Below are 11,759 nucleotides of genomic sequence, written 5' to 3' on the forward strand. Positions count from 1 at the left end.
AAATAATCCAGAGATGCATTTCAAATAAAAGGACACATTCTACTCATGTAAAAACACACTGATTCCCAGGCTGTCCGCGGGCCGGATTGAGAAGGCTATTGGGCTGGATCTGGCCCCCGGGTCTTAGTTTGCCTACCCATGCTCTAAACACTCATACTCATTGGCTACATTCAAATGAAGGAAAACTACTGCAAGTTGTGCTTCTCTTTTTCTGGTTATTTGGCTAACTCTTGGTAGGATAAAGATAACTGAACAAACCTTGTTGCATTACATTCTTCATTAAATTATCTTTCCATTGATGTATAATGTTATGGTATTACTCCCAAAGAAAGTGGTGTTATGAGCCATCAGCCCTCAGAAATACACTTTCCCCAAAAAGTTTCCGCAGTTTTGGCCACTAGTGTAGGTCCTGCTTATGGACTTCATAGAAGATGCTGGACTACATGGACCATTAGCCTGATCCAGCCAGCTTTTCTGAGGTTCTTAAGAGTGATTTCATCTCCAGTTTTGCTCTAAAGCAGTGACACCCCGTGGCCAATTCAGGATATGACAGGGAAGGACAGTTGATGGCTCAGAACCACTGAATTCAAAGGAAGAGAAATGGACTGGTGGATTCGAAGGATATTGAGAGACGTGATTAGAAGAATGATGTGAGATTGTAAAAAAATTCACTTTTTCACTTTTTATTGCATTCTTTCCCATATTTGCTAATGGGAGAAAAGGGGGGGGGGGCTTTTGCGTAGCTCTCAGAATAAAAAACACCCAGACGTCTTTGTAAAAATATATATGGTTTTTTAAAATTAGTTCCATTAGGGATGGGGAACTTGCAGATATCTTTGGACTCCAACTCCCATCAGCTTCAACCAACATGGCCAACTATCTAGGGTGATGGGAGCTGGAGTCCTCATCCATATTTTATTTTTAATTTCTTTATTCCTTATGCTTGGATTCCCCTCTTTCCTCTGAAGAGCTCAAGGAGAAATGTCTGGAACTCCCCATCTCCCTTTTATTAGTGTTTCCTTTATTTGGCATTGAGCATAAAGCTATCAGTGGCTACTCAACCCAGACTCTCCTAGTTCCCCCATTTTCCAGGGACAGCCCCAGATTTACAGAAGCCGCCTCAGTTTCTGATTTGATCCCGGAACACCCCACTTTTCCTTAGGACATCCCTATTTGAACTGGCGTGCTTTCGAACTGCTAGGTTGGCAGGAGCTGGGACAGAGAAATGGGAGCTCACTCCATTGCAGGGATTCGAACCTCTGACCTTCTGATCGGCAAGCCCAAGAGGCTCAGTGGTATAGACCACAGTGCCACCTGCGTCCCTGTTTGGAGTTATGTGACCCCCTAGATAAGAAACTATACATCTGAAGGCAGCCCTGTATAGGGACGTTTTTTAACACTTAATGTTTTGTCATGTCTCTGAATAAGTTGGAAGCTGGGGCAGCCCAGTCAGGTGGGCAAGGTATAAATAATAAAATTGTTGTTGTTGACCAGAACGTCACTGGAGAAATGTTGTTGTTTTTGTTTAGTCATTTAGTCATCTCCGCCTCTTCGTGACCCCCTGGACCAGAGCACGCCAGGCACTCCTGTCTTCCACTGCCTCCCGCAGTTTGGTCAAACTCATGCTGGTCTCTTCGAGAACACTGTCCCACCATCTCGTCCTCTGCCATCCCCTTCTCCTTGCGCCCTCCATCTTTCCCAACATCAGGGTCTTTTCCAGGGAGTCTTCTCTTCTCATGAGGTGGCCAAAGTCTTGGAGCCTCAGCTTCAGGATCTGTCCTTCCAGTGAGCACTCAGGGCTGATTTCCTTCAGAATGGAGAGGTTTGACCTTCTTGCAGTCCATGGGACTCTCAAGAGTCTCCTCCAGCACCAGAATTCAAAAGCATCCTTTCTTCGGCCATCAGCCTTCTTTATGGTCCAGCTCTCACTTCCATACATCACTACTGGGAAAACCATAGCTTTAACTATATGGACCTTTGTTGGCAAGGAGAAATGTTGGAGCGTATGTAAACCTTCTGGCTGTGTTCTCTTTCCCCTGCCAGAAGCAAAATACCCCAGAATTCCAGTTCCTGGAAATCACAAGTGGGGAGTGTTTGTGTCGCTTTTGGTCCTGCTTTTGGGCTCCCCCCCCCAAGCTTCTGGTTGGCCACTGCGAGAAGAGAATGCTGGACTAGATAAGCCATTGTCCTGACCCAGCAGGTTCCTATTTGGTTGTCATCTTCTCAACAACCACCCTGCGAGGAAGGTTAGTGAGATCTACATAGCTGAACAGGGGGATTTGAACCCTAGTTTGCCAGGTCCTAGGGACGTGGGTGGCGCTGTGGGTTAAACCACAGAGCCTAGGACTTGCCGATCAGAAGGTCGGCGGTTTGAATCCCCACGACGGGGTGAGCTCCCGTTGCTCGGTCCCTGCTCCTGCCAACCTAGCAGTTCAAAAGCACAAAGTGCAAGTGGATAAATAGGTACCGCTCCGGCGGGAAGGGAAACGGCGTTTCCGTGCGCTGCTCTGGTTCACCAGAAGTGGCCTAGTCCTGCTGGCCACATGACCCGGAAGCTGTACGCTGGCTCCCTCGGCCAGTAAAGCAAGATGAGCACCGCAACCCGAGTTGGCCATGACTGGACCTAATGGTCAGGGGTCCCTTTACCTTTACTTGCCAGGTCCTAGCCCACTCCAATTAGGACGCAGTTGGATGTTGCCCATTGAGAGAGATCACAACGGCGACATCTTGAATACAAATGCTATTAAATCACCACTCTAATAACAGTGGCCATCAACAAATCTTGTGGCGGTGAATTCTGCATGTTCCTAAAGCGGGAGAGGCCATTAAGTCACAGCTCTTTAGTCACCTTTGTCTAGGCATCATGGCGTCTTTAGGCATTTCAAAGTTTTCTTTAAACGTTCTGCAGAGATGTGAAGGCTCCTACGCTTGGCCTAGTCACTGAAGGTGCTCCAAAAACAGAACATCCCGGTCATGTTTAGATGCCAGCTTGGTCATTCGCTGCAAACAGCAACTGACAACCTGGATAAGAATGTCTTCGCTGCTCCCCAGCCAACAAATCTGTGGCAGCATGGCAAATCTTTAAAACACCCAGGAGCTCATCATGATGGCCTCATTGCCCTGCCCCAAGAAAAGCCACAAAATACTGTTTAAAAATTGGCGCTTGAGTTTGCTTTTTTCCTCTTCCCTCCCTGTGCCTTTCCCCTTGTATGCTGTGGTTGTGTTTTTGTTTTTTAAAAAAGATTGTAAGCTTGCAGGCAAGCTTGTTTTAACTGATTGCCCACAAATCATTTTTGGCTGAAAAGCAGGATACCAATGTACTCAGTCAATAAATAAAACGTGGGGAGCTGTTTTGATCCATATCGATACCCTTACCTGAAAGGAGATGTGAACAGTAAACGACTTGGGGAACCACTAACTTTTGGGTGCAGTCGTGGTCCTCTAGGAAATCTCCAAGTGCTTTGTGTGCTGAAGTAACTGTTTGATCCTTGGCATCTCCAGGCAGGGCTGAGAAAGGCTTCCTCTCTGAAACTCTGGAGAGCTGCTGCCAGCCAGTGTCTACAATACTGGCTTAGATGGACAAATAGTCTGATTCAGTAGAAAGCAGCTTCCTATGGAATATGTTGTTGAATTGTGACGATACCTGCTTGCTTCCCTGGATGGAAGGAGGCAGAGGGGTCTCCCTGTGTGTAAAAGCCTAATGCCTGTATCTCAGACCCATTAAAATGAATCCACATGGCTAACCTGGGTCCACTGATTTCAATGGGTCTGTACTACCCTATGAATTTGGGTCTCTGGGATTTTGCAGGCTGCACAAAGGCAAGAATCGCACCTGTGGCCCCACCCAACTTTTTCATTCGGCCCCACCCATCACTGACCTGGAAGCTGAATAGGTTTCCCCAAGGCTGACATAGCATGACATCAAATGTCTTAGAGTCAGCTGACAGTCACAGAGGGTCCAATTGTGCTATTCATTTAAAGCAGTACAGTGGTACCTCTGGTTGCGAACAGGATCCGTTCCGGAGGCCTGTTCGCAACCTGAAAGGAACGCATCCAGTGTCTGCGTGTGCACGGGTCATGATTCACCGATTCTGCGCAAGTGTGTGATGTCATTTTGCGCGTCTACACAAGCAGTGAAACATGGAAGTACAGTGGTGCCTTGCAAGATGAAATTAATTCGTTCCGCGAGTTTTGTCGTCTTGCGGTTTTTTCGTCTTGTGAAGCACGGTGTTGGGAAAGTTTTGGAAAAGCTTCAAAAATCACCAAAGTCTTTAAAAACCTCAAAAAAGGCTACCACACCGCGTTCTATGAGTTGCTCCTCGAAGTCAAGTCGCAACTGTATTAACGGTGTTAAGAAAAAGGAAACAAACTCGCAAGACGTTTCCGTCTTGCGAAGCAAGCCCATAGGGAAAATCGTCTTGCGAAGCAGCTCAAAAAACAAAAAAACCCTTTCGTCTTGCGAGTTTTTTGTCTTGCGAGGCATTCGTCTTGTGAGGTACCACTGTAACCCTTTCTGGTACTTCCGGGTCGCCGCGGGACGCATCCTGAAAATGCTCAACCTGAAGCAAACATAACATGAAGTATGAGGTATCTCATTCCGAACTTAAAAATGGAAAGCATAATGCTGGAGGTTTAAAGACTGTCTCAAGGCAAATATGAAAAAATGTAGTATAAACACCAACAACTGGGAAACACTGGCCTGCGAGCGCTCCAGTTGGAGAACAGCCTTTCCCAAAAGTGTCCTGGGCTTTGAAGACACTCGAACTCAGGACACAAGGGAGAAACGTGCTAAGAGGAAGGCACGCTTGGCAAATCCACACCGTGATCAACTCCTGCCCGGAAACCAATGTCCCCACTGTGGAAGGACGTGTGGATCCAGAATTGGCCTCCATAGTCACGGACTCATTGTTAAAACCGTGTTTATGGAAGACAACAGGGGCGCCGACTTATAAAAAATATTGGGGGGGCCCATACCGGGGTCCTGCCGCTGGTTCGCTCGGGTAGCCGGGAGAACGCAGTTCGAGGTGGCGGTGTTGGGGAGAGACCCTCGCTCAGGGCGCCACTAGACTTGGCGGCTGGCGGCCTATCTGGGGGTTTTTGGAGCGTATTTCGGCGGAGCGATTGGGGAGGAGGGGGCTTGTTGCCGGATTCTTCAGCTGGGCCGGAGATCCGCTGCTGGGGGGTCCCTGGGCCGAGTTGTGAGCACGGCCTGCTGAAGGGAGATCCAGCCGATTGCGCGACGGGGACGGCCAGGGCTCTCCGGCTAGGGCGTGCGGCTGGCTGGCTGGCGAGGGAGCAGGTGGGGAGGAGGCGGAGGTCCTCACTCTCTTAGGAAACGCACCCGCGCGCCCGATTGCCACGAAGTCCGAAGGGTGCGTGTGTGGAATTAAAAAGCAAAAACGAGATACGGGCAGGGCAGGCAAAGAGTTTTCTGCAAGAGGATGGAGGGCAGGTTGAAGAGAAAATCACTCAGGATGAGACAGTCAAATCAGCCATGATAAAATGGGCTCAGGATATTGGGTATAACATCATGTTTGAGGACTGGGAAAGGTTATGGACCACCGGAATGAAATTCACGGCATGTAATGCCTTGAAGGAAAATATTATGAAAATGATTTATAGGTGGTACATGACCCCAGTCAAGCTTGCAAAAATATATCACCTGTCTGATAATAAATGTTGGAAATGTAAGGAGGCTGAAGGGACATTCTTTCACCTCTGGTGGACTTGTCCAAAAGTGAAGGCCTTCTGGGAAATGATCTATAATGAGTTAAAAAAGGTATTTAAGTATACCTTTCCCAAGAAACCAGAGGCCTTCCTCTTGGGCATTGTTGGCCAGAAAGTGTTAAAGAAGGATAGAACTTTCTTTATGTATGCAACTACAGCAGCAAGAATACTTATCGCAAAATATTGGAAGACACAAGATTTGCCCACACTGGAAGAGTGGCAGACGCAATTGATGGACTACATGGAACTGGCTGAAATGACTGGCAGAATCCGAGATTTGGGAGAAGAAACAACGGAAGAGGACTGGAAAAAATTTAAGGACTATTTACAAAAACAATATAAGTTGTATGAATGTTAAAAATTTACACGATTCGGAAACTATAGCTTCAGCAATTAGATTTGGGAAACAGGAAATTATATTTTAAGTAAGAAAAGGTCAAAATCTAAGGTAATACTATGTTTAATTTAAGATATAAGTAACTGATGAAAAGTATGTTAAATTTAGAGGTATAGTATTTGAAAAGTACAAAATAAGGTACGAAACAAGGTAATAATTTGCTGATATCTTTATTATAAAGAATGCAGGGTAAGGGAGATGCGAGGAAGTCCAGTTAGTTATATAAAAAATGTGTTGAATGGTTGGTTTTCTTTTCTTCTTTTTCTTTTTTTCTTTTTCTTGTTCTTTTACTTTTTTCTTCAGTGTATGTTTCTAACTTTGTATTTGAAAACTTAATAAAATATTTATAAAAAAAGAAGAAGAGAAAATCCTTTCGCTTTTCTGGGGCGCAGGGAAGTCTCAGAGCCGGAGGTTGGGGAAGGGATCCCCTTTGCTCTGCCCTCTTCTCCCGTCTTAGATTCGCATGGGGGTCCCCGCCCGAGCTTGCCTGGCCACCGGGCCACACAAGGGCCGCGCTCTACGCGGCACACCTTGCTAGCCGCGCAGCTGTCCTCCGCGGCTGCGGAGCGGCCCTGCGCCGGTGCCCAGCCCCTCTGGGCGCCCGCTGCGCTGCCAATGACAAGCGGGCGACGTCGCGGGCGGGGAAGGCGTCGCTTTCTTTCCCGATCCTGCATCCTCCCAGTCTTCCAGCCCTTTTTTGGGTTGGAAGCTCGTCTCGTTCGCCCTTCTCCTTTCTTCACCCTGCGCGCAATTTTCCTCCCTCGTCTCCCTCCCCATTTCTCCTTCCTTCCTGACTGACTGACTGACGGGCTTGGGCTCGGGCTCAGGCTCCGGGTCGGGCTCGGGCTCCGGGTCGGGCTCAGGCTCAGGCTCGGGCTCGGGCAGCCACAGCGTCGGCGGTGTTGGCGATCGGCGGCGCGGGGGGATGGCCCTCCCGGGGGAGCCGGCGCTGCTCAATGGGGTTGCCAAGGAGACAGGCCGGCCGCCCTCCTCCCCCGGCCCGGCGCCCCCCGCCGCGCCGGTGCCTGTTATCGAGCTGGTGCGCGCCGGGCGCCCTATAAAAGCCGCGGACGCGCCCACCGCCGCCCGAGATTATTGGGGGGGCTGAGCCCCCCCAAACGAATTTTTGAGGGGGCTCGGGCCCCCTCAAGCCCCATGGAGTCGGCGCCTATGGAAGACAATCTCACTCAGCTACGAGGGATCGCCAAAGAAGAAGAAGAAGAGTATGTCATCACTTTAAAAAGTCATGGCTTCTCTCAGAGAATCCTGGGAAACTGTATTAGGAGACCCCCCCATTAGGAGACCCCCCTTTCTTCCTCACAGAGCTATAATTCTCAGAGTTCACTGCAAAGACAGAATAATTGTTAAATCGCTCTTTGATTTGTAGCTCTGGGAGAAGAATAAGGGGGTCTCCTAACTACGCTCAACAAACTACAGCTCCCAGAATTCTTTGGGGGAAACCATTGCTGTTTCAAGTGATATCACAGTGGTTTCATGGTGTGAAAGTGGATTTCTCGGTCCACCTGCAGATCTGTGCTCAGACACTAGAGGCCTCTCTCTGCTTGGGTGAGGAAAGCCGTGGGAACAGTGGCCAGAAAACAGACACTGCAGCAAATGAACCAAGACTCACCCACACCATCTCAAAAGCTGCCTTGCTTTCCAGTTGCTCCATCATGTTCCCCCCCAGATGAACCATATGCCATTTCTACTGACTGGCTGACATGCCGATTTATGCAATCCAGCTTTCCACTAACCAGCAGTAATGCCCGGTAAGGTTTTCAGAACTGATCAGGGACAGGATAGTGTATTTGCTAGAGCCTGAGACTGTTAATCTCAGGGTTGTGGGTTCAAGCTATGCGGGATCGCCAAAGAAGAAGAAGAAGTGTGTGGTTTGGGAGCTGCACGGCCAGGGAAAAAACAATGCTGTCCAGGGTTGTAAAGACTGCGGAGAGAATAATTGGGTGCACTCTTCCCACCTTGGATCAAATCTCTGCTTCCAGGTGCCATAAGAAAGCTGCAGAGATCACGCAGGATAGTGCGCACCCCGGAAATGATCTCTTTCAGCTTCTGCCTTCTGGAAGAAGGTACAGGGTTATAAAGACTAGGACTAGCCGCCTGAGAAACAGTTTTTATCCAAATGCAATTTTGGTTTTAAACACAGTGTAAGGTAGTCTGAATGGGAGTGTATTGTATTTTAAAAATGGGGTATCAGAGTTTTTAGGGGGCTAACCAGGCTGGGATAGCAGGCTTGTTGGCTTTGAAAGTCTTATGTACCGTATTTTTTGCCCTATAGGACGCACCGCACCATAAGGCGCACCTAGTTTTTTTTTGGGGGGGGGAAATAAAGGGGAAAAAATTATTTCCCCCCCAGGCGCGGGGCTGGGGCGGGGGAGGCCCAAGCTTCCCCCTACCCCAGCCCCCAAACACGCAGCTCTCTGCAAGCCGTGGGAGCCCAGCGCTGGCTCCCGCTGCTTGCGGAGAGGTCCGCGAAGCCTGGACGCGCTGATCTCAGCGCGCGCAGGCTTCGGCATGCCGGCAACTCTCCGCAAGCAGCAGGAGTGCTCCTGCTGCTTGCGGAGAGGTCCGCGAAGCCTGGAGAGCGAGAGGGGTCGGTGCGCACCGACCTCTCTCGCTCTCCAGGCTTCAGCGAAAGCCTGCATTCACCCCATAGGATGCACACACATTTCCCCTTCATTTTTGGAGGGGAAAAAGTGTGTCCTATAGGGCGAAAAATACGGTAGATTTTTTTTTCCAGTTTCGTTGTTCTGTATGGGAAAATGACAATAAATATTATTGTATCATAAGAAGGTCATTTTGTGGTTCACCTCAGGTGCCAAGATGTCTTTGGCCAACCCCGGAAACGATTACACGGTGATTTGCCAAGCAGCATGCATTTAATATATAATGGTTCCATAACCTTCAATATTTCTCCGATGAAAATAGTGATGTCCTATTTAACAACAACAACAACAACTTTATTATTTATATGCTGCCTACCTGACCGGGTTACCCCAGCCCCTCTGGGGGGCTTCCAACATATATAAAAGCATAATAAAACACCAAACTTTTTTAATATAAAAAACCTCCTTATACAGGGCTACCTTAAGATTTTGCCTTGGGTCAGGGGTCGCATAACTCCATACCCTCCAACATTTCTTTGATGAAAATAAGGACATCCTAGGGAGGAGCGTGAAAAATCAGAAACCGGCTTCTGTAAATCCGGGACTGTCCCTGGAAAATAGGGACACTTGGAGGGTCTGTCGCTCTTCCGTTGCCTCATTTTTTTGCCCCTTTCGAAACCCCACCTATTTGTCATTATGCATGTCTACATTGCAAGGTATGGAAGTATACAGAAATCAACATTACTTTTCATCTCACTGTAGGTTTTGCTTCATTTTGAAAAACAAAAAAATATTTTATGGTTTACTGTTGTTTATTATATTAGATATATCTGGGGGTACCAAAATCCTTTGAGCGCTTAGGGCTTCTAGAGTTCTTAATCTGGCCCTGGTGGAATCAGAACCAGTGATAGGCGGAGCTGCGTTTGACAAGGGGCAACCCGGAGGATGAGGAGGAGGAGGAGGAAGATGGCAGACAGGACTGGACCGGTTTTTAAGAAGGAAGGTAAGTAGGAAGGGAGTTAGCTGAAGACAGAGGGAGGATGTTGGGGCAAAAGGTAAAGAGGTAAAGGACTGCTGGACGGTTAAGTCCAGTTAAAGGCGACTATGGGGTTGCAGCACTCATCTCGCTTTCAGGCCGAGGGAGCTGGCATTTGTCCACATACCATAGCTGTCAACTTTTCCCTTTTCTTGCGAGGAATCCTATCCAGAATAAGGGAATTTCCATTTAAAAAAGGGAAACATTGACAGCTATGCCACAGACAGCTTTCTGGATCATGTGGCCAGCAGGACTAAACCGCTTCTGGTGCAACAGAACACCGTGACGGAAACCAGAGCACACGGAAATGCTGTTTACCTTCCTGCCACAGTGGTACCTATTTATCTACTTGCACTGGTGTGCTTTCGAACTGCTAGGTTGGCAGGAGCAGGGACCGAGCAACGGGAGCTCACCCCATCCCCATCACGGGGATTTGAACTGCCAACCTCCGATTGGCAAGCCCAAGAGGCTCAGTGGTTCAGACCACAGCGCCACCCGCGTCACCCCATTCACTCAGATGGAACAGCCCCCCATTGGTTATAGCAGGATATGAATTTAAAACAAAACAGAAGGAAATGTTAAATATTTGGTGGTTCGAGCATTGCTGGAGCACCCTGACTTGCATTTTGCAAGTCTTGTTTAGCCAGGTGCTGTCAGAGGAAAAGCAACAGTAAATCAAATCAGTTTGCTGGCAGGGAAATGACTTCGGTAAATCTGAAGTGGCAGGTGGAAATTTAGATCGCTGGGCAGGACAAGCCGGATGAGCTGGAAATAAAAATAAATAAAAGATGTGGTTTTTTAAAAATTAAAAAATAGCTCCTTAAATATGCGGTGTGTATATATATATATATATTTGCTTTCGTAGATTTTCACGGGTACAGGAATGCAGGTTTTGGTGTCTTCGGGTGTCTTCCCGTGTAAGAGTTGGGGTGTCTAGGCGACGTTTCGACGAGGTCTCACTCGTCATCTTCAGGCTGGTGCTTTCGGCTTCTTGTTACTGGAACAGAGCAGGATCTCAGTGTTTGAGTTCCTATAAATACTGTTGAGGGGGTGTGGTGTATAGCCTCCAACGTTCTGGGCAGAGAGGAAGTTCCCAGGATAGTGTGCCTTTTCTTCTTTTGTTCATTAATTACTTGAGGGATATCTTGAGAGATTTCTTGAGTGATATTCTGAGTACCACTTAGGAGGGTCATTAGGTGTGGATTAGTTGCTAAAGCTTTCGTGTCTTGACCTCTTGAGCTTGTGAAGAGTTTTTCTGAGAAGATGGCTGTACTGCACTTAGTTGTGCCCTGGCTTGGCTTCGTGTATAGGGGCGAGCTGTGGTTTTGTGCCCTGTGCCAGCCAGATCTGTGTAGGGATTGCAGGGGGGTGCAGCATCCGGAGGTGCCACTATGGTTTGGCTACTGGATGGTGTCTGTAATTTATCTGTGGAGATGGTCTGGGTTTGGGTCTGGTGTGGTTGATTGGAGATGGCGTTCTGTGTGCCTCTGGTTCTGGTGTCGGTTTTTGTGGGGAGGGCTAATTTCCAGATGTCTGGCAGGCGGGACGTGTCGTCACGCTTGTTCATGTTGTGAGGGTGTTTCTCTATCTCGATGGCTTCCATGATTATTCTCTTGTGGTGATGTTCCATGTTAAAGAGCAATTTGGAATCTGCAAAATTAATTTCGTGTCCTGTTTCTTTCATGTGTTGGTAAAGAGAGGAAGTTTTTTCTTCTTTTTTGACGGCATTCTTGTGTTCTGCGATACGTGCATTTATTCGTCTGTTTGTTTGTCCAATGTACGTGGCTGGGCAGACTTTGCAGGGTATTTCATAGACCCCTTGGTTTTCTAACTGGATTTTATCTTTGGGGTTTCTGAGGATATTGGCTATTTTTTGGTTGGTGCAAAAGGCTGTTTTGATATTGTGTTTATGGAGGATTTTGCTAATTTTATCTGTAGTGCCCTTGATATAAGGAAGGAGGGCCATGCCATTGTTTTC

This window comes from Podarcis bocagei, assembly GCF_964188305.1.
Source record: "Podarcis bocagei genome assembly, chromosome: 16".
Classification (NCBI taxonomy): Eukaryota; Metazoa; Chordata; class Lepidosauria; order Squamata; family Lacertidae; genus Podarcis; species Podarcis bocagei.